The following is a 22,975-nucleotide window of genomic DNA, read 5'->3' as shown; positions in this document are numbered from 1 at the left end:
CATTACGGATATGTAGATCTCCTCCCTTGTAACCGACTCTGTGTAACCCTAGCCCCCTCCGGTGTCTATATAAACCGGAGAGTTTAGTCCGTAGGACAACAACAGTCATACCATATGCTAGCTTCTAGGGTTTAGCCTCTATGATCTCGTGGTAGATCAACTCTTGTAATACTCATATCATCAAGATCAATCAAGCAGGAAGTAGGGTATTACCTCCATCGAGAGGGCCCGAACCTGGGTAAACATCGTGTCCCCTGCCTCCTGTTACCATCCACCTTAGACGCACAGTTCGGGACCCCCTACCTGAGATCCACCGGTTTTGACACCGACAGTCACCACCAGAGCTTTTCGCGGGTGAAGACCGCTTTTGTCAGGATAGCTTGTACTAGTTATCCCCCTTCAAATTTGCCCGCTGTTGTTGGCTCCCTTCCCGCTCAATATTTGGGAAGAGGACCAGGGCCCGTATACATAGGTCTAGCCACCATAGTAGAGGAGAGATCAAGAGAGGGAGAGAGATCGAGAGAAGCGCACAAGTCCACGAGCACAAGAACACCTCATCCTCAGGAGGCTGTTCTTCCCTCTGTACTGTTCACCACCAGCCCAAGAGACAATCATCCACCACCACACTGGAGTAGGGTATTACACCACAACGGTGGCCCGAACCAGTATAAATCTCGTGTCTCTCTGCGATTGCGAGTTCGTCGAGTTCGTCCGCAAGATCTTAGCGAGCTAGGGCGTAGATCAGTAGGAGGGAAAGACTTCGCGCGCACCCCAGTGTTCGAACCTTAAGGGTTTGCCGAAACCCCACATCCGACAAAGATCCTGCACACATGCCCCAGAGTTCGAACCTTGTTTGGGTCCGCGGAGCCCTGATCCCAACTTTGCCGCCGAGGCAGCCGCGCTCTGTGCTGCGCAGCACAATGCCGAACTCGAGGACAATGAGGCCATCATCACCAAGGCGCACACCCTTCTCATGTTGGGGTCTTGCCGACCCACGCTAACCATTCTCTCGATGACTGCCATGGCCGCGGCTAGCACAAGCTCGTGGGCCGTTCGCCCTCCACAATACTAGTCCCCGAGCTCGTCCGTCACACCGGAGATGCCTGAGTTTCATCACTACAAAAAGACACATCCGTGACATTTTGTGTCGAACGAATTTTTTTTCTGTCATACATATGACACTTCTATGACGATAATTGTGACAAAACCCGGTATCATCATAGATGTGGTGGGCTCCTACTTCTATGACAAAAAATCATGACAGAAAATGGGCTTTTCGTCCTGGGCGGGCGGGAGACGCAGCTGCATGACATTCTTTGGGCCGTCCATGACGGAAAAAACCGTGGTAGAAGCGAGGGCGAGGAAAATTTCGGGGAGTTCCCGGTTACGGTGGGAGGTCGGGGGCCGAGCAATGCGCGTTTCTCTCATACACGTACGCGCGTGTGTGCGAGGCGTTGGCTCTAACTGAACCCAAGCGAGGCGTTGGGCTCTAACTGAACCTGAGCGATTGCACTGCAGGCTACGCATTACTGAACCCGAGCGATCGATCGATGGCTGTTAACTGAACCCGATCGAGCGATTCCTTCTCTACTGCTGCTAACTAAAGCCGATCGATGCTGCCTCTGGGATGAACAATGAGCATCGCGGGGGGGGGGGTTTGGATGAACAGTGAGCGATGGCGTTGCCTCTGGATGAACATGACCCCGTGGTATGGTGGAGGGCTGGATGAACAGTAGAGGGTGGAGGGGTGCCCGTGGAGGGGTGGTTGAACAATAGCCGGTGGAGTAGCGCGCGGTGGAGGCTGGATGAACAGGAGCCCGTGGAGGCTGGAGGAGGTCGACGGTAGCCCGTGGAGGCTGGAGGAGGTCGACGGTGGAGATGAACAGTATCCCGTGGAGTCCCGTTTTGCGGTCCGCCACACCCCTCCCGATGAACAGGACCCCCATTTCGACCGTAGGAGGTCCGTTTCGTCCGTTTTGCGGTACGCCACTCCCCTCCCGATCAACAGGACCCCCGTTTCGACCGTAGGAGGTCCGTTTCGTCCGTTCTGCGGTATGCCACACCCCTCCCGATCAACAGGACCCCCGTTTCGACCGTAGGGGTCCGTTTCCTCCGTTTTGCGGTACGCCACACCCCTCTCGATCAACAGGATCCCCGTTTCGACCGTAGGAGGTCCGTTTCCTCTGTTTTGCGGTACGCCACACTCCTCCCAATCAACAGGACCCCCGTTTCGACAGTAGGAGGTCCGTTTCCTCCGTTTTGCGGTACGCCACACCCCTCCCCATGAACACGACACATTCCGTTGCCTCCCTATGAACACGACGCATTTCGGTGCCTCCCCATGAACACGACGACGACGCTGTTTCTCCGTTCCGACCCAGCCATGTACACGAGCCCTGGCCGTACGTACGCGCGAGTAGGCGTTCGAGACCGCGCCCGTATGTACACATACGTGGCCGTATTTTCTTTCTTGCAACCTGGCCGCTGTACGTACGTGTACATGCTACGTGCGCGCCTCTACTACGACACGTACGCGCCTCTACTACGACACGTGCGTGCCTCTACATCCACCAGTATATATTTACGTACACGTTCGCGACCAGAATGACAACGCTACATATGCTTCGACCAGGTGGGTCCCGAATGTCAGGCACTTCCTTGCCTGCGAAGATGTAGCTGGTGGGTCCTAGCAGTCAGGGGGGCGAATCGTTTTTTTGCCCGGATGCACTTCCTTGCGTGCGAAGATGTAGCTGGTGGGTCCCAGCAGTCAGGGGCAAATGTTTTTTTCACGAAATACGGTGGCCCGTCCGGTGGGTCCCCGCTGTCAGGTGGAGGAATAATTATTTTGCACGTAATAAGGAGGCACTTCCTTGCTGCGGCTGTGGACCCAGCTGTCAGCCTCTCCACGTACAGTCCACGTCCAATGGAAGCCGTTCCTTGACCACATTGACCACGCCGCGCCGAGAGCACCAGGGCGGTGGACGATGGCGAGGCCTAGGAAGGGGACGACGCGGAGCCGGGGAAGACGCGGCAGTGGATGCCCACGCGTAGAGGAGTATGAGGGTTCACTGGTTCGCTGCGGTGTGAGGCTGGCGTCGCCGCAGAATAACAGGGGGTGTGGGTGAGTAGAGGGATGGCCTGGCCAGCGGTGGGTGTAGTAGGGGGCGGTGAGGCCTCCGCCGCATCGTAGCCGGCCACGGGAGGCAGGAGCACGAGGCACGACCGGCGCTGGTTTGGGCGGCTGGAGCAAGAAGACCAGAGGTTGAAGAAGCACTACGGCCGTTGGATGGACATCGTACAGTCACTGGAGCTACAATCGTGCATATTGACTAAGTTGACAAAGGCCTCCGTCCCCGTCAACTTAGTAGGCCCACAAGTTAGCCTGCCACTATACTGGGTCCCAGCTAACAGGGGGAGTATTCATTTTTTTGTGCGTAATAAGGAGGCATTTCCTTGCGTGCGAAGATATAGCTGGTGGGTCCGAGCTGTTAGCGGCGGTAACGTTTTTTCGCAAAATACAGAGGCCCTTTCAGTGGGTCCCTGATGTCATGTGGAGGAATCATTATTTTGCGCGTAATAAGGAGGCATTTCCTTGCGTGCGGCCGTGGACCCAGCTGTCGGCCTCTCCACGTACAGTCCACTTCAGATGCATGTCGGTCGTTGACCACGTTGACCAGGCCGCGCCGAGAGCACCAGGGTGGTGGACGACGGCGAGGCCTAGGAAGGGAACGACACGGAGGCAAGGAAGACTCGACAGTTGTTTCCCACGCGGAGGGGAGTACGACTGTACGAGGGTTTACTAGTTCGTCTACCGTCGCCGGAGAATAACAGCAGGTGTGGTTGAGTAGAGGGATGGCTAGGCCAACGATGGAAGTATGGTGGGGCGGTGAGGCCTGCGCGGCAGCAGAGCCGACCGCGGGGAGGAGGGAGAAGGCAGTCCCGCTGGCGCTTGTTTGAGCGGCTGGAGCAGGAAGAGCAGAGATTGAAGAAGCACGACGGCCGTTGGATGGCCATCCAACAGTCACTGCTTGTGCGTCAACCTTTTTTTAAGGAAAGCCTCAAATCTGTGGAAAGCAGCATACAGCCCATCTGCCATTATTTCTAATAATTTACAGCCCATTTGCTAATTATTAAGGTTTTTTGGGAGCCCATATTCTTTTTGTTAGCATTACAGCACATATTGTGGCCACGGTTAAAAAATTATACGGAATTTTGCATATTTCGGTGCGGTCCGAACTGTTTTTAATCCCGAAATTTCGACTCACATTCAAACTGATTTTAAAAATAAATGTATATCAATATAAAATCTCGAAATGAAAAAAAAGATATTTGAAACTAATTGCCGGTTTGATGTGTTTTAAAAATGTACAGCCCATTTGTCATTACTGATGGGCCATTTTCTCGGCTAGCCGAATGAAAGCTCTCCTCGTCTTGAAAGATTTGCAGCCCAACAGGCCTGACAAAGCGACTTACTTGGCAAATCACAACAAAACTGGGTTGTGGCCGTGGACCCAGCTGTCAGCCTTTCCACGTACAGTACTCTTCCGATGGAAGTCGTTCCTTGACCACGTTGACCACGCCGCGCGGAGAGCACCACAGCGGTGGAAGACGGCGAGGCCTAGGAAGGGGACGACGCGGAGCCGGGAAAGACGCGGCAGTGGAAGCCCGCGCGGAGAGGAGTACGAGGGTTCACTTGTTCGGCTGCGGTGTGAGGCTGTCGTCGCCGCATGGCCTGGCCAGCGGTGGGAATAGTAGGGGAGGTGAGGCCTCCGCGGTAGCACAGCCGCCCACGGGAGGCAGGAGCATGCGGCACGACCGGCGCTGCTTTGGGCGGCTGGAGCAAGAAGACCAGAGGTTGAAGAAGCATTACGGCCGTTGGATGGACATCGTACGGTCACTGGAGCTAGAATCGTTCATATTGACTAAGTTGACAAAGCCCTTCATCCCCGTCAACTTAGTAGGCCCACAAGTCAGCCTCCCACCAAGGTGGGTCCCAGCTAGCCGGGGGAGTATTCATTTTTTGTGCGTAATAAGGAGGCACTTCCAGTGGGTCAGAGCTGACAGCGGGGGAACGTTTTTCACGAAATATGGTGGCCCGTCAGATGGGTCCCAGCAGTCAGGGGGCAAACGTTTTTTTCGCAAAATACGGTGGCTCGTCCAGTGGGTCCCTGCTGTCAGTTGGAGGAATCATTATTTTCCGCGTAATAAGGAGGCACTTACTTGCTGCGGCCGTGGACCCAGCTGAGACTCTCCACGTACAGTATACTTTCGATGGAAGTCGTTCCTTGACCACGTTGACCTCGCCGCGTTCCGTTGCATGCATGCGTCCATGGGCGTGGTGCGTCCCCACTGTCAGCCTCTCACGTATAGTCATCTTCCGATGACTCTCGGTTGTTGACCATGTTGACCACACCGTGCCGAGCGCACCCAGACTGGAACGACCCGGAGATGGGGAAGACGGGGCAGTGGAGTCGTAGATGGAGAGGAGTGGGAAACTTCACTGGTTCGGGTGCGCAGCAGCACAGCCGCGGTGCCGCCCACGGGAGACAAGAGCAAGAACAGAGGTTGAAGAAGGAGCACGGCTGTTGGATTAACATCCAACATTCCAGCTGCTAGAATCATTTGTTTATTAAGTTGACAAAGCCGTGCGTACATGTCCGCTTAGTAGGCCCACAAGTCAGTCACCAAATCTGACGGGTCCCAGCTATCAACGGGATGAATAATTTTTTTCGCAAAACAAGGAGGCACTTCCTTCCGTGCGAAGATACAGCCGGTGGGTCCCAGCTGTCAGGTGGAGAAATAATTTTTTTCGCAAAACAAGGAGGTCCCTCCTGTAGCTGGTTCGAATCCAAACCTAGACTATGACTATATATGGTGCTATGCTACTCTGCAAGTAATGAAACTGACGTATCCAATGTTCACTTCTCCTCTTCTCTACTTACTCTGCTTAGCATCAGAAGCTCTAGCCGCAGCAACCATGTCCGCTGGCTGCTCGTCCACCTGCTCTTCAGCAGGCAATAACCAGATATGCGCCAAGTCGCCACCCGTACCATCGCCTGTGGGTCTCATCACACCCCTGCCGGCACGCGCACCGCAGCTGATTGCTCATCGCAACCCGCTGCCGTTGGTGTGGTGCCACTGCTGCAAATCACGCAGAGTCATCCGTCGCGTCTCAACCACAATCCGCAACCCTGGCCGAGTCTTCTACAAATGCCCGAATCATGGGGTAATAATATGTTTAAGTGTTGTTCTGCTGCTTTCAGTCGCTGATTTTTTAATAGTTTGGTTGATGATCTTCCAATTTGATTCGTGCAGAAAAGGGAAGATTCGTGTGATTTGTATTTCTGGGAAGTTGCTGATGTGGGGGAATGCTACTACGCTGATTATTTGGTTAGCCGAGGAATCCCAATACCAGCAGGTTGGGGTGTTGGACAAGTAACTGAAGGAACGACAGAAGAGGAAGATGCAGAGCAGAAGGTTAAAGATGCAGTTCCTCTGATCATGGCCAAGCAACAGCTGCTGAACGGCCTTGACAGCAATGAGGAGATGAAAGAGCTTGTGAAGATAATGGGCAAAATCGATGTGCTCTGTAGGATGATTGTCTCTTTATTTGCAGTGTATGTAGCACTCGTGATGTATTCAGTGGCTACGACATGAGCACTTTGCTGAAACTAGTAATGAATGAAACCTGTGTAGCAGGCTGGGCGTAGTGTTGTGAACATCTAATGATTTCTATTAACGGAAATCAGGGGGTATCCCCTTTTGCTCATATAAATAAATAAATAGCAGAGGCCCTGTCGGGTCAGCTTTGTTCTCATTCGAAGACGTCGAGCAAATTGCAGTCCAACAGCAAACTATGTCATCAAATTCAAGTTTCACAGCCAAATATGAGTACAACTAAACAACAATGTCATCATGTTTTAGTTGTCATACAATCACCAAACACAAATCAGCATACATAACAAGTGATGTTCTCACAGCAAAATACTAAACAACATGTTCATCAGGTTTCAGTTGTCATAGCAAACACAATTTCACATAGTAGATAAAAAAACGTCTTCTGACAGGCAAATACGACAAAAGCAATGTAATCATCATCCGCAGCAGCAGCGTCAACATCTTCGCCATGTGTATCAGTCTGAATCGTAATTCCCCACGGTGTCATCTTCTTCTTCGTCCTCAACGTCCTCGAACGTTGGCTTCTTCTTGATCAACTCTTGTATGTCCACAGCACGACAGGCAATCTTTTCGCCGGCGTCATTGACGTGATGGTTCTCAAAGATATTAGGAACATCTGTGTTATCTTGTACATCAGGAGCAGTGTAAGCATCATCTTGTTGTGCAACTTCATTAAACGAATTCCTCTGCTCAAACCTTTGCAATACTCTCCAGTCATCGCTACGTGCAAATGTGTCTTCCAAGAAAAATATCTGTGTTGCTTGATTTGCCAAAATAAAAGGCTCGTTGGTCTGGTACGCCGCCTTGACATTGATGGATTTGAAATAATCATCAGCTCTGGGTTTTGCGATCCTGGAAAACAGGTTATACCAACGACAGCACAACAGAACCACACACCGATGATCCTCGAAACTGGAGATATACTGCAACTGAACAATGTCTGTTATGTTAGCATACATTTCAGTTGTCTCTTTGTCATACGTATCCGTGCTCATGATGGCACTGTTTTGTGTCTTCCTGCCTTCGTCTCGTGCAAGGGTGTTGTAGCGCACATCTCCAACAACGCAAGATTCATAATGTCTTACCCGAGTATCAGGACCCATTGCTAGTGAGTAAAGGGCATCATCAACTGCCTGCCCATCCTCCCGCATCTTCTTAACCTATGGTTAGAAAATAGACAAGCTGATCATCTTATGTACTCAATATATTAAAAAAACTGACAGTGCACTTCAAAAGCTTACATGGTTCTTGAACCATTTCGCAAATCCTGCCATAACCAGTTTGTCAATGTTTCTTGGATTTTGCGGCAGTAACTCCTCTTTGTAGATGCTGCACAACATAGTGATCGCGTCAAACATCTAAATATATAAGAATGTGCTGCAAGTTTAGTAGATTACGATGTATAAGCTGCAGTACTGCACTTACTTGATATAAGGTAGTATCTCAGGACAGTTATTCAACACATACCAAACCATTTTGTCCAAATCTTTAGGTTTGTCCTCTTGTCGACTCTTCCCTGTAACTCGAACAGAATAATCGAAAACATTGAGCCCGGGATTGTCTTCACCCACCTCTTTGCTAAGCTGATCAGCTGTTTCAATGTATTTTGAGCAGAATGTCAACGCTTCTGTAGCAATGTAGGCCTCTGCAATGGAACCCTCGGGTCTAGCTCTGTTCCTAACATAGCCCTTGAAAGTGCCTAGCCGCCTTTCAATAGGGTACATCCAGCCATACTGTACTGGACCTCTAAGTAGTGCCTCATCAGGTAGATGAACAGCCAAATGCACCATCACATCAAAGAAGGCTGGAGGATATATCTTCTCAAGGTCGCATAGGATAGTTGGTATCTTGTCTCTAAGACGCTCCAAAGCATCTATCCTGATATTCCTACTGCAGAGTTCCCTGAAGAATTGTCCCAACTCTGCAACTGCTCTGTATAAGTCAGGGCGGCCCAATCCTCTAAGGATAACAGGTAAAACCCTTTGAAGTAGGACGTGGCAGTCATGAGTTTTCAACCCTTGTACCTTGTTTCCATCTGCACTGACTCTCCTTTCAGGGTTGGAAGCAAATCCATGTGGGAATCTCACACGTGACAGGACCTCGCAGAATTCTTTTCTTTTTACCTTGTCCAAGACGTACACAGCTGGTGCCATATCCCGTGGTTTACCTTCATCTTGCACCTGCAAATCCTTTCTGATACCCAGGTGTGTCAAATCAATCCTAGATTTTAAGGTATCTTTCGTCTTGCCTTCAATATTAAGAAGTGTGCCGATAATGCTGTCACATATATTTTTCTCGATGTGCATCACATCAAGATTATGCCGCAGATCCAAATCTTTCCAATACTCCAAGTCCCACAAAGTGGACCTGCGGGTAAACAATAATCTCTCTTCTACCCTGCCACGCTTCCTTTTCCCGCTACCATTACCAGGATGGTTTCCTGGTGTAATATGCCTGACCTTCTCTAATTCCACTTGCAACTCATCGGCGGTGAGCCTCTTTGGCGCATCACGGTTTTCATGCTTTGCATTGAACACATGTCTTCGGTATTTTCTAGGATGCGGCTTGTCCTTGGCAAGGAAACGGCGGTGTCCAATGTAACAGATCTTGCTAAGTATTGCGTATGACAGCGGATTCCTGTCACAGCGAACACATGCATTGTAACCATGTGTCGTTCGCCCTGACATAGTGCCCAAAGCCGGATAATCATGGATGCACCAAATTATAACAGCACGCAGAAAGAAATCAGCTGGTGGGCTGCTATATAGGTCTCGAGTGAGAACACCCTTCCATAGCTGTTGAAGTTCCTCCACAAGAGGCTCCATGAACAAATCAAAATCCTTTCCAGGACTTTTTGGACCTGGGATGAGCAAGGCCATCATGTAGTTTGATTCTTTGGTGCAGACATTTGGAGGCATGTTGTAAGGGATAACAAGCACTGGCCACATGCTATATGTGGCGCTCTGGTGGCCAAATGGGTTAAATCCATCTGAAGCTAAGCCAAGTCTAATGTGTCTCGGGTCAGCAGCAAACTCTTTGTGTTTATCATTGAAGCTTTTCCACTCACTACCATGAGATGGATGGCTCATTACATTCTGATCTCTGTACTCCTGGTTCCTAGAATGCCACAGTACATCCTCTCTTGTTTCAGCATCATGAAACAACCTCTGCAATCTTGGTATAATTGGAAAATGTCTCAGAACATTATGAGGAATCCTCTTCACAGCATCGCCATCTTTCCATCTTGATGATTTGCATTTCGGGCATTCACTTAAGTTGGCATAATCCTTCCGGAACAGAACACAATTATTCTTACAAACATGGATCATATCATATCCAATTCCAACTGCACGAAGGAAATTCTTCATTTTACTGTAGGTGTGTGGCAGCTCAGACGCATCTGGGAAAGATTCGCGGAAAGCAGCCAACATCGCATCGAATGATTTGTTGGTCATCCGCTCAGATGTCTTCACCTGAAGAAAGGTGACCATAGCTGAGAATACTGACAGCTTATTTCCTGGGGTGACAGCAACGTTGCATTGTTCCAACATGCGGGCCCACCGTTTTTCTTCTGCAGGTGAAAGTTCACGGAATGCACGAGCATTTCGTAGCATTGTTTCAATGTTGGTCAAACTCACTGGCTCCGCCACCACCACCTCCTCCTCCTCTTCCACCTGAGCATCAGGCAGATCAAGATGGTGATCTGCTGCTTCCACGTAGTCAATAACATTGACGTTCACAGCTTCACCATGATGAACCCACCTAGTATATGTGACCGACATCCCATACAAGTGTAGATGATTTTGCACAGTTGACTGGGGTCTTGTAACTGAATTCATACAACTGCTACACGGGCAGAGCACATCTGATTTCGGACCACCGTACTCAGCTCTGATAAAGTTCATGAAGTTTTCAACCCCCTCGACATATGCAGCGGAGAATCTTCGAGCAGAAGTTATCCAAGTCCTGTCCATCTGTTAGACATACAAATTAGTTCTTCTACTAGATATTACAGGAAAAACATATATGCTTTTTTATGAAGTCCAGAAAAAAATACCTAGGTCGATGTCTAAAGCTATGGCAAGATATTTGGACGAGCAGATCTAAGTAACGAAATATATGTAAAGCTAATTCAGCAAACAGATTTGAGTGCCAAATTATGGCAGGCTGTTTCAGCAGTCAATGAGGCCGAGCACACAGCCATCGAACTATCGAAGGCCATCGCAGCAACAAAGATCGAGTATAAAACGGTGTAGAGCTATTTCACCTAACAGATTGGCTACTAGACCATGGCAATCTACGTCACAATAAATATATGGCAGGATATTTTAGCAACTAATCGGCCTTGGCATGCCATCTCAGCTAAGCAGATTGAGTGCAGAACAGGGCAAGGAAGCTTCTTAAGCAGAGCATATTGACAGTAAACTACTTCGGCAAACAGTGAGATTAACAGCGTCTATCAGCTAACATTCAGCGCTACACCGACATGAACGGGGCCTCAGTCTAGAATGCGCGTACCGTGGGAGAAGCTGACCGCCGTGCGTCTCCACACGAACGTCGCCAGCGGTGGCGGCGCTGACCGCCGTGCGCCTCCACAAGAACGTAGCCAGAGGTGGCGGCGCGGCTAGAGGACGGCAGTCTACGAGAGCGTACTGTGGGAGCGAGAGGATCGCCGAACCGCGGCGCCGACGTATCGGCGCGGCGGGGAGGGCGGCTTTGGCGGAGCGAATGGAGTGGAGGGGGACAGGGGGAGGGGGTTTGGGGAATATTATTGGCTAGTTGGCCGAAGGGCGGTTGAATCGGATTTGGGGGGAATTTTTGGGTGTGGGGGGGGGAGGATTTTCGCGCGGTGGGCGGGGGGAGTTTGGCGCATGGTCGGTTTCTCCAAGTGCAGTCCCACGTGTCAGTGAAGAGGCAAGCCGAAGCGCGTTCCGTTTGCGTGAGCCGTGTGCAGGACCGAACGTGTGTGGGGTGCAATGCGACCGCGACAGGAGTGCTGTGAGTGTACCGCCTTTTTTCCTTTTAAACTAGGTGCTTCGCCCCCTCAAAAAAATTTGTTGCTTCGCGCGATCCATCGATACTACTACTAGTAATCCGGTAATCCCGACTAAAACGGCGCGGCCGGGTCTTTTCCCGCGCGATATGCTGGGAGGTTGGCTTAGTTGGGTTTTTTAGGACGAGTAATGCTACACCTACGTAATCCCAGTTACGTAATTAACGTAATGTGAAACGTGTGAGCTGTTGATTGTAGATTGGGGGGAGGGAGGGGCCCACCACCATGAAAATCAGGGGAGGAGAGAGAGAGGCAATTTACGTTAACCCTTTCGTAGGTTCCCGTAGATGTAGAAAGATGTGAAATGCGTGAATGTGTAGTGGACGTACTATTGGAGTGCCTAAGATAATTTGTGTATGTATAGACCCTATGTGTTTATTTTACTTCGCATGTTAGATTTGTCTCGGTTCAATAAAAAGCAGAGTTGGTGATGATGGTGTGCCTGTCATCCTGCAATATAGGCCGTCCGATCTATATCTAACGGATAGGAAGGAAACTATGACAATTTACCCGCACTCCTCTCCACATTTGCAGATAAGGCTTTCCCTCGTTCATCCTTTTCTCCCACAAGATCTTGATCTTCCGTGCAACGCACGGGCATCTTGCTAGTACTCCTACAATATGTATATTATTGTGAAAGTTCATATACACCGGCCGAGATTAATGCAAACACGGCAGATTTTCATTACATTTCGAACTTTTATAGGACAGAAAAATAAAAGAAACCCGACCCTAAACCTATTCTACGGCGGCGACCGACGTCCTCCATCTGCGATCTCTATGTACGGGGGCGGGGTTCAAGACCCGTGAAGTGAAGGTGCGGTCTCCGGCGAGGAAGAGTAGAACACGGGATACGGACCGGCCAGTTGGCACACCATGCCCTGCCGCCTCCCATGCCCTACTCATCCTCGGAGGAGTCCCCGACCTCGGCGGTGCCGGACGTTGGACGGCGGCAAGTAGGACGCGTGGCTGACGGTGCTCCCGTCGTCGGCCGCCAGCGTGGCCACCGCTTGTGCGGTCGCGTCCGCGTCCGGCTACGCCGCTATTGCGTCGCGAGAGGCGACTTGAGCGAGGGCGGCGACCTCGAGCTTCATCCCCGAAGACAAGCTCTCCCGCAGAGCGTTCGCACTTGCGGTCATGGCGGATGTGGTGCCAGGTAGGAGGACGATGCGCTATGGTGTGGAGGTTAGCTGGGCGTTGCCGCTTTAAGTAGCGCATTCCGGTGAGGCCAAGCGTCCGGGTGCGTCATTAAGTCGCCGGAGTTGGTTCCTCGGGCACCGAGCCTCTTAACGACGACATACGAACGGACGGCATGAATGCGGGCAGCTGGCGCCGGCTGGGAACGCACCGCGCGACGGCGCGAGGGACGAGGGTTTTGGTGTGCCAGGGTAGTCAGCTGCGGTCGTGGCAACGTTGGAGATGCCCTTTGCTCACATGCGATCCCCGCATGTCATTGAAAAAGCAAGACGACCCGGCATGGTCTCAGGTCCAGAGGATGCAGTTGGCCGCGCTACACCACTCCGCGGACGCGTCGCGGCGCCCCGTGCATCCTCGACGAGCCGGGTGTTGGGGTGTGTTTGGATTGTGGCCAAAGTGCACCTTACCAAAATTTTGGTCATGACCCAAAGATTGGTCTTTGTTTGGATGGTTGCCATTTTTTTGGCATGCCAATGAACTCTAGCCAACTCTAGTTCATTTTTCTTGCCAATGTCGGCCAAATCATGGGCAACCAATACCTCAACCAAAATTTTGGTCATGACCCAAAGATTGGTCTTTGTTTGGATGGTTGCCATTTCTTTGGCATGCCAATGAACTCTAGCCAACTCTAGTTCATTTTTCTTGCCAATGTCGGCCAAATCATGGGCAACCAATACCTCAACCAAAATTTTGGCTACCCAATGCTTTGATGGGGCAACCTTGGGCACAAACCAAACATACCGTTGGTCGTGCCACAGCACTAACGCCACCCTCGGCACACTGAAACCGACCGTGTCTAGCGACGATATGAGCGTGTCGCTCACCGCGGTCGCCGTGTCCAGAGGCGGTGCTGGAGCTGCGCCCCGTTGTTGGCCCCAACGACCCACATGAACGGTTGTCGGTGGCGAGGAGGTCGTGGGCCAGCTCCTCCATTGGACTAGTCTGCGCTACGTCGTCCCGACGGGTGTGCCCCACATGTCGGTTTCCCTGTTTTCCCGGCCATATTCGAGCGTCAGTGCTCCGCGTTGCGCATTAGGCCTTTCACTATGTAGGCCAAGCGAGACAACTTATTGTTTATTTGAGCCGTTCAAGTATAATCATGTGGCGTTTGCTTATTTCTCATTCCTCTCCAACCCTCTTCTCCATCGATCATGTCGCCCTCCAGTCGAGTCCATCCTCCCGCATGCCTCATTTGAACATTCCGCCGAGTATCATTCGCATGTACCCACCCTAGTCCTCTTTCAATAGATCTCCGGACCCCGAGATGAAATCGAGAGGGAACGAGTGGGGGCACGTGATACCTAAGGCGGATTCAAAATTTTGAACCGGTGATCATAGCATCCGCAAATCATATATAAAGGGTATTCAATGTTCGTTTCGTTTTTGAACGTACAATATACTCCCCCTATCCTTTCTAGTTTACATATAAGTTTTATGTGTAGTCAAAGTATCTCTACTTTGATCAAAAAGGTATCAACATTCAACAACGCCCAATCAATATTGTTAGATTCGTACGTACTCCTAGATTTGTACTCGAGATGGTTTCCAATTTGACTATTGACAAGATTAATAGTACATGAGATGTATAATGTGAAAATTATATCATTGGAAACTCCTTTCACATACGAATTTGACCGTATGCTTTGTGTAAGTTGCATGTCATATATTATTACTCTAACATTTGGTCAAAGTTAGCCTCGAAAAACGCATTAGACCCTGTATGCTTTGTGTAAGTTGCATGTCATATATTATTACTCTAACATTTGTGTAAGTTGCATGTCATATATTATTACTCTAACATTTGGTCAAAGTAGTATAGTGGAAGTGGATCCTCTGACGTAGGTATCCCTGCCTTACCCTCCCTTTCGGTCACTTACTGGCGGACCCCATGCTTGCTAGGCCCCGCATGTCAGTTACTCAATGGGTTCGGCCACGTCAGGGGATCCTCATCCGTAGTATACTCCCTCTGTTTTTATTTACTCCGCATAAAACGGAGGGAGTGGTGGTATAATAAATGACGCGGGCGGGGAGGGGGAGGGACGTCGGTTTGCTCTCAACTGCGGTCCCACAAGCGAGCGAAAACGCAAGACGAAGCGCGTTCCATTCGGTGAGCGACGTGGAGGGTCCAGCGTGCCGGGCTGCAACGCGAACGCGACAAGAGCGATGTACAGTCAAAACCGATTGACCGGTCGTCACCGGAACCACTATTCACACCAGAACCTTCGCTGCTCGGCCTACGCCAGCCACTGCCCTAAAACCACACCAAATCTCCAGCCCATTCCCCCACCTTTCGATCCCCTAGCCCGCATCAAGCGTCCCCTAGTTCGCCGGAAAGCCATGGTGCGCCGCAAGATCACTTACTACAAGATGCTGACGCCGGAGCGCCGCGCAGAAATCGCGGCGGCGGTCGGCGCCACAGACCTCCGTTCCCAAGCTCGCTTTGCGGCGGGCCAATCCCCGAGTTCTCTGGAGCCAAGCTACGAGGAGGAGGAAGCCGATCCAATGTTCATGGCGGAGGTCGCGGCGCAGAAGGCCCCCGATGGGTATGAGACGATGGACGTCGACTTCGTGCCGGCGTCCGAGTCCCCCATGGTGCAGGCGGACCAGCGGTTCAACATGGCGATACTAAAGGAGGACCGGGAGGCAGAGGCTCAACTCGACGCGGAGCGCGCGCATGCCGCTGCCATCGAGGCTCTCCTGCAGGCGGAACCGGATGTCGTGGATGTGAACCGGGCGGCGGAGGCTCAACTTGAGGCGGAGCGCGCGGATGCCGCTGCCATCGAGGCCCTCCTGCAGGCGGAACCGGACGTCCTGGACTTGAACCGGGCGGCAGAGGCTCGACTCGACGCAGAGCGCGCGGATGCCGCTCTCATCGACGCCCTCCTGCAGGCGGAACCGGACGTCCTGGACTTGAACCGGGCGGCGGAGGCTCGACTCGACGCGGAGCGCGCGGATGCCGCTGCCATCGAGGCCCTCCTGCAGGCGGAACCGGACGTCCTCGACTTGAACCGGGCTGTGCTCTCGTCCGTGCAGAGCGCCCGCACGCTCCGCTTGAACGAGTAGCTGGAGGCCGAGGACAACCACGGTGCGGAGACACACGTCGGCAGCGACGGCTGGTTCGCGCCGGCAGCCAAAGACGACGAGGCCGTCTCTTTCCGCGAGCAGTGATAGTTTTTCTTTATGTTGTTGTTTTTATGGATCTTTTGCTGTGTAAAAACATATATTTGTTATGCAAGTCGCCTGACTTGGGTCAGTCTACCATTTCAGGCGGTTGGATGAATATCCTACGTCTCCTAACCCTTCTTTCCTTCTTCCTCACCTCTTCTTCTTCCCCAACAGACCACCGCACGGGCCGTACGGATACTCCCCAACATGCGGTTGGATAAACATACTCTATGAACGAAAATTATGTGTCAGCGATAGGATGGCTGAGTTTGGTTTGTTCACATGCGACAGCACGTGTCAGTGAGGGTGCGTTCCCTTGGTTGGGTTTGCGGCGTGCAGGAGCGACTGTGTGAGGGTGCGGTGCGACCGCGGCGTGCAGGAGCGACCGTGTGAGGGTGCGGTGCGACCGCGACAGCCGTGCGCAAGTGTACCTCCTTCTCATTTTGAAAACTTTAGGCAAGCTTGGCAAAAATGTGTGGCGAAGTTTGGCAATGCAAGGCCTAGACCCAAACAGGATAAGTACGTACGTACTAGGAGTACTAGTGTTAAAAAAGAAAGGCGGGGTTTTCCTTCGCGGGATTTAATCGATACAAATCCTCGTTTCACGTGTCAATTAATGCGTATTTTTTCTCCAAAGACCAAAGAGCTAACCATCTCACTCCTCATCGCTTGATTAATGCAGCGCCATGCAAACCAACCTTCTCACTTCCGCATGCATGCAGGGGATATTAATGTCCTTGGTTGCTAACCCCATCAATTTTGCCTCGATTAGTGTTAGTGGCCCTTTGCAAATTGTAATTTTGATATACTGGCCTTGTGTACAAAAAAATGGAGGTAGTAACTATATTTGACTTCCTTCCCCATTGCGGTGACGTCGACGATATCTTTTTTTTGGTGGTTTGGCGAAGTGCGTTCGACGGAGAACACCATTGAGGGAGACCACGGTAAGTCGTTCGCAAGTGCCGCCTGCAAGCCGAGACAACCGCCTTATTTGCATCCAGGAAGTCCTTTACTAGTACTACTAGGAGTACTAGTGCGGTGAGATGGTTTCTCGAAGAAGACGATGGAGAAGCGGAGTCAGCGAAGAGTGAAATGATGGTTGCTTCGTCCGTGCTTTTGTGATTTGACGCCTCACTGCTTTGTGATTTGTGATAGAAGGGACAGGGGAGTAGACTCTGTGCTCTATACTGTACTACATGCGTCCAAGCATGGGAGAAAGAGGAGAGACGTTGCATTTTTCTATTCCTTCAATCAATCAATCAGGGAGCTTCGGTTCCATCTTTTTGGCTTTGGCAACACCGTCCACAATGGTTCCCACGATGCCAAAAGCTATTTTCACATTTGGCTACACATTGTGGATGCCCTTAACCGTACCACTTGGTTTTGCTCCTGTGTGCTATCTATACAAATCTCAATTATATTGATCTAAAAAATTATAGAATCAAGATTAGTAAAAAGGAGGTGATTTTGCCGCGCGGATGGCGGGGGAGGTTTCTTATTTGAGCAATGCTACATCCACGTAATGGTTTACGTAAAGTTACGAACTGATGTGATGTGGGACTATTTGATTGGATTAAAGGAGAGGATTAGGCCCACCCCACCTGAAAATCAGGGGGGCATATATAGATTAGATGGAAAGTATACGTAGCAGCTACGTAGCCCTTTGTAAGTCTAGGATTAGGCTTCTTATTTTCGGAGGACGTTGTCCTGGCGGTTTGCTAACATGCGGTCCCACGTGTCAGTGCTTTACCAAGCCGATCCGCGTCCCACATGAGGCAGAACAACGGCAGAAGCAACACGTGGTTAAGTTGAAGAAGATGAGGGAGAAGCGGATTCAGCAACGAGTGAAATGATGGTTGCTTCGTCCCTCCAACTTAACTGCGGGAAAGGTGCAGCTTCTGATTTGATGCCTCATTGCTCATTACTACGCCGGCGCCATGACTGGGGTGCTTCACCCCAGCTGCTCTGCACTGTATTCCGGTATGGCACGTGGACCCGGTAGCTTGATGTCCCACATGTCGGCGAAAGGGACAAGAAGATTTATGAAAGCGAGCGCTCCACTCTTATGACGGAGGAGTAGACGACACGACGGCCCAGTGAACTGTCACTTGTAGTACTGTATAGTACTATAGTTTTGCTATTTCGCACGATCCATCGATACAAATGTCACGACAGGATTTTCGGGATATTAATTCTCCAGAAAATGGCCGTTGTGCTCACCAGCCCCAGGATTACTGTTAGCTGATGAGGCACCAACTTGATACAAGAAAATCCAAGCAAGTACAAAAATATGTAGTACAAGACCATTGTGGCGTAGGAGTACAACATTTGGTTCTCTAGTGGTTGATGGCGGAAGCGGTTGAGGTTCATCTGCGTCTATGGGACTCCATTTCCCACAAGAACAGCTGACCAGGATAACTCCTATCTTCGCGAGGATGCTGACAACACTGCGTAGGCTCCGGGGCCGTCGTCGTAACACTCCGCTCCGTGCAAGAAAAATCTGGCCAAGACAATAGCCAGGGACAAGCCAGTGAGTACGTTTGAATGTACTCGCAAAACATCAAGAACACGGGTATAATATATCAAGGGAAATCAAGTTCCGAGAATATTCTATGATCATAACGTCAGTCACGAGATAAACAAAATATTCATGATGCACGCATGTGGGTAATAATAACCAAAAATAAAATACTGGGTGCCAAACGAGGGTCTGAATGACTCCTCGAGAGGAAGCTGCAGGAATAATAATGCCGCAGTCGGGCGTCGGGGCGACACCACATAAAGGGCTTATAACAGGAAATAAAAGACAGTGCGTGCCACAGTCGGGCGTCTAGGCGACACCACATAAAGGGCTTATAACAGAAAATAAAAGACAGTGCATGCCACAGTCGGGCGTCTAGGCGACACCAAATAAAGGCTTATAACAGAAAATAAAAGACAGTGCGTGCCACAGTCGGGCGTCTAGGCGACACCACATAAAGGGCTTATATAGAATAATAGTAATGGGTATCCAGGAGGTAGAACCATCCCAGGGATACTCGAAAATACAAATAAGGTAAATGGTTAGTCCACAATAATAATGATCATAATCCACATATGTCACAGTTCATAATCAAGGTTCTGGTTTAGCAGTTTTCCTCCGAAGACCGACACTAAGACCGACACTTGACCTATCCCAGACTGTAGTCCTTAACCATGGACACGGCTATTCGAATAGATGTATAATCTCTACAGAGGGTGTACTCTTTACCCACGGGTAACGGATTTCTTTAGTCCATCGGGACTAATTCCGTCTACGGTCTTTTGATTGAAAACACGCCTGACCTGCACGCACCAGCTTAACTTACCGGTGTCTGGATTCACCCACGACACCTGTCAAGCGAAACTCTACGTGGGGAGGCTACAACCTCGACGTAGCATGGGATCACAAAATTTATACCGCGCGCAAACTAGGGGAGCTACCCCTTCGGCTACAACCGAAACACCCATGCCCCCGAACCGGATGACTGGCTTTAATCCATGGCCATGGGAACCTCATCCCGGCCTCTCTGTACGGTGTGTGCTAGACAGGGGTTGACAACTTACTGAACCGTACCCTACCTAAGGCAGGGAGAAGTGGTAGTACCAGGCAAGTATGGGGGTTACTGGACAAGAATCGATCTAAGGCCGACTCAGGAGGTTCAAGTGTTCCCTGCATGATTAGCATGACAAAAGTATTTCCATTAACAGGTAGGCTTATCACTCGTCAAGCCTCACCATGCCATACCGGACATACTCGTCCCGACGAGGTACTAGGGACAAGCCCGTGTCTACCCAAGACCACGACTTTCCCGGCTTCCTTCCGGTATGCAAGGGAAGCTTACGAGGACGAATACCATCACCAACATATCCATTTATCACAGCAAAGAAAACTTCACTATGCACTCATGCATATGATCCTTTTATCGTCACATAAAAATAATGTATGCTCCAAGTCAAAAGGTGTTGTAACCATATCAAAACACCACACAAAATATTATGCCAGAGTTCAGAAATGCTTGCCTTCAAGTGTATGCATGTGGGGGTGCACTTTTGAAGGTTGCCTTATCTCCAAAAATCCTATTTTGAGACATATTCAAATAACACACATTTCAAAAACAGGACAAAAAGTTGTCTCAAATATTTTTTAAATAAATCTTAAAATAAACTAGATGAAATTTGAGGGAGGTAGGAAAAAGAATCAACTCATTTGGAGTTTTATTTTAAAAGTTATAGCCAATCAAACATCAGTCAAAGTTCTGTTTTATTTAAAATCAGAAAAAGGAAAACGCTTCGGGGAAGAATACGTTTTCAAAGCAGAGGTGACGTACTCCGGTCTTTGCGCTATCACTAAAACAGAGAGGGCGACCGCGCGGGTCACTGACAGTGGGTCCAGAGGGCCCACTGGTCAGGTTTGACTGGTCTCCCTCTCCCTCCTTTCTCTGTGCCCGAACGGTGGCGGGGCTCCGGCGATCGCCGGCGACGAACGGCGGCTCCTCGAGGGCATCTGAGGGCAGGGATGGGTTGGCCAGACCGAGGCGGTCCTCTCGTTGGGCGTTATGCAGGTGGGGACGGAGGAGGTCACCGGCGCCGAGCTTCGCGGCGGAGGGGGCTACGGTGGTGAAGTGATATTTGGGTTCCGATGGTCCTTGGTCGAGCCTGAGGCGCTGGGCAGCTCTGCAAGACTACGGGGGAGTTCTTGGTGGCGTTGGATAGGCGGGGGAAGCTCCGGTTGCGATGAACGACACTGGATTGCGGCAGCGACCGAGCTGGCCGGAGACGAGGAAGAAAGGACTTTCCCGTCAATTGCTGGCTGTGGGAGGGCTATGGGGGTGGCCTGGGGTTGCTTGAGTGATCGGTTGAGCTCGGGGTCCCTTTAAATAGGCACTCGAGGCTGGCTCCCGCGGTGGCCGAGGATAAGATCGCCGGCGACCACTTTTATGTAGTAGCAGGGCATCGTGGCGGCGACGAAAGCGTGCTGACGAGCAAGTGGATGAGCACGGGTTGTTCCCCGGTGCAGCTGGCGCGCGCGGGTGCCTTGGGCTGCGCCGTCCACGACAGTGCCCACTGCCGACGCCGGCGTGCCGCTAAGGCGGCGCTGTAGGGCACCAGGGAGAGCTTGGAGGGTACTGGAGAGTGGGCGAGTGCTTGGCGTGGTTCAGCAGGCGAGCAGGGGTCAGAGACGGGACGCGACGAGGGTGGCAGTGCGGTGCGGCGACTCAGTGCGCGCGCGTGCAAAACGTGCGCTCTGGGCGCGCCCAGAGCACGCACGGCAGGTGCTCGACGGAATGCCAGCGCGCTCTAGAGAGCTTGGGTGAGGCTGGCAGCTAACAGGCCAGGGTTAGGGACAGCTAGGATGTTAGTGGACATGCTGGAAGGGTCAGGGGCTAAAGTCCACAAGGCAAACCAGAGGACATGCCAAAAATTGTTCCTGCACACAGGGTGCTCGACAGAATGCCATGGTCATCTAGGCAACTCTTGGGGTATCGAAACTCTCCAGATCCTAGTCTCTTTAGGAGCTCAAGAAGCTGGTAAGGTGAGATTGGCAAAAACAGAAACTAGATAGTGCAAGATTTTGAGAAAACCAGTTTTGGGCAGAAACTAAAGGCTATCATTGCATGCACCAAAAATATGCCAATGGGTCCAATCTCCTGGACTTAAGAGTTTGGTAGGGAGGACTATAAGTAGGAAAAAAGCTCAAAGGTACTAGAGCAAAATAAAATGGGGTTGTAATAAATATCACCAAACTGGACCAGAATGGAAATGAAGATGATTCACTCAAATTTTTCAAAGAACAACACTGGGTTTTTGCATGAAGATGAATTGTATGCATCCACTGACATCTCCAAACACTTGGGAGAATTTTTAAAGAAATATTTAAATGGGTTGTAGTGCAAAAGTGCCTACTGGCCCAGATTTGAAAAATTGATGTGGAGCTCAAAATCTCCAATGACCAAAGGATATTCTTGCATAAAAGTGGTGTGGAAACATCACATGACAACCCCAAATTTTGGTGGAAAATTTTGATAGCATCTATCAAATGGTTACAGTGCAAAACAGGCTCCAAATTCAAAAGAATCTTTTTTTTAAGAATAAAGCTCTGAGAAAACAAATCTTGAAATTTAAATCCACTGATAAAGGATGGTTTTATCATAGAGAGTATTCAAGTCCAACAATATCTTTTGAAAGTTTCCACTTGAAGTAAAAATCCACAATAACGAAAGGGTAAATCTTGACAAATGGAAAAAGTTTTATTTCCTGGCCAAATTTTAATAAATAAAACAAGGTCAAAATTTTTTGGTGTCACAACAAACCCGATTAAACAGGAAAGGGCGGGATTTTTCCCGCGCGGTAGATGATACTGGCCATACATTTCAAAGGCAATTTTAATGTATGCAAACTGAATAATTATACTAGTAAAACTAAAAACACATATGATTTATTGTGTTAGAGTGTAGTAGTAGTGCTGTATTGCATAGTTGTTAGATGTAACATGCGAGAACGTGTATAGATGTAGTTTTGGAGGGCCTACAGAGAGAAAAGCGTAATACGGTCACCGAACTTCAGAATAAGCTAATTACGGTCACTATATACGTTTTGCGGTGATTATACGGTCACTTGCTCACAGTTCAGCATCGGATTGCACTCTGTTGATCGGCCAAATAGTCTGCGTGGCGCCATGTTGACTAGTTAAATTGACCACGTTCCTTGTGGGTCCCACCTGTCAGTTCGCATCGGCAAAAGGTCAGATAAACACAAATTTACGCAGGCGCGACAAGTCTCCAACCCGCGCGCGGGAATCACCTGGTTGTGTATGTGTCTATCAGGGCCTGATGTGTGCGCATGCACGTGTAGGTTGAGCAC

This window comes from Triticum aestivum, chromosome 1D (assembly GCF_018294505.1).
Source record: "Triticum aestivum cultivar Chinese Spring chromosome 1D, IWGSC CS RefSeq v2.1, whole genome shotgun sequence".
NCBI lineage: Eukaryota > Viridiplantae > Streptophyta > Magnoliopsida > Poales > Poaceae > Triticum > Triticum aestivum.
Note: the sequence above shows the minus strand (reverse complement) of the source record.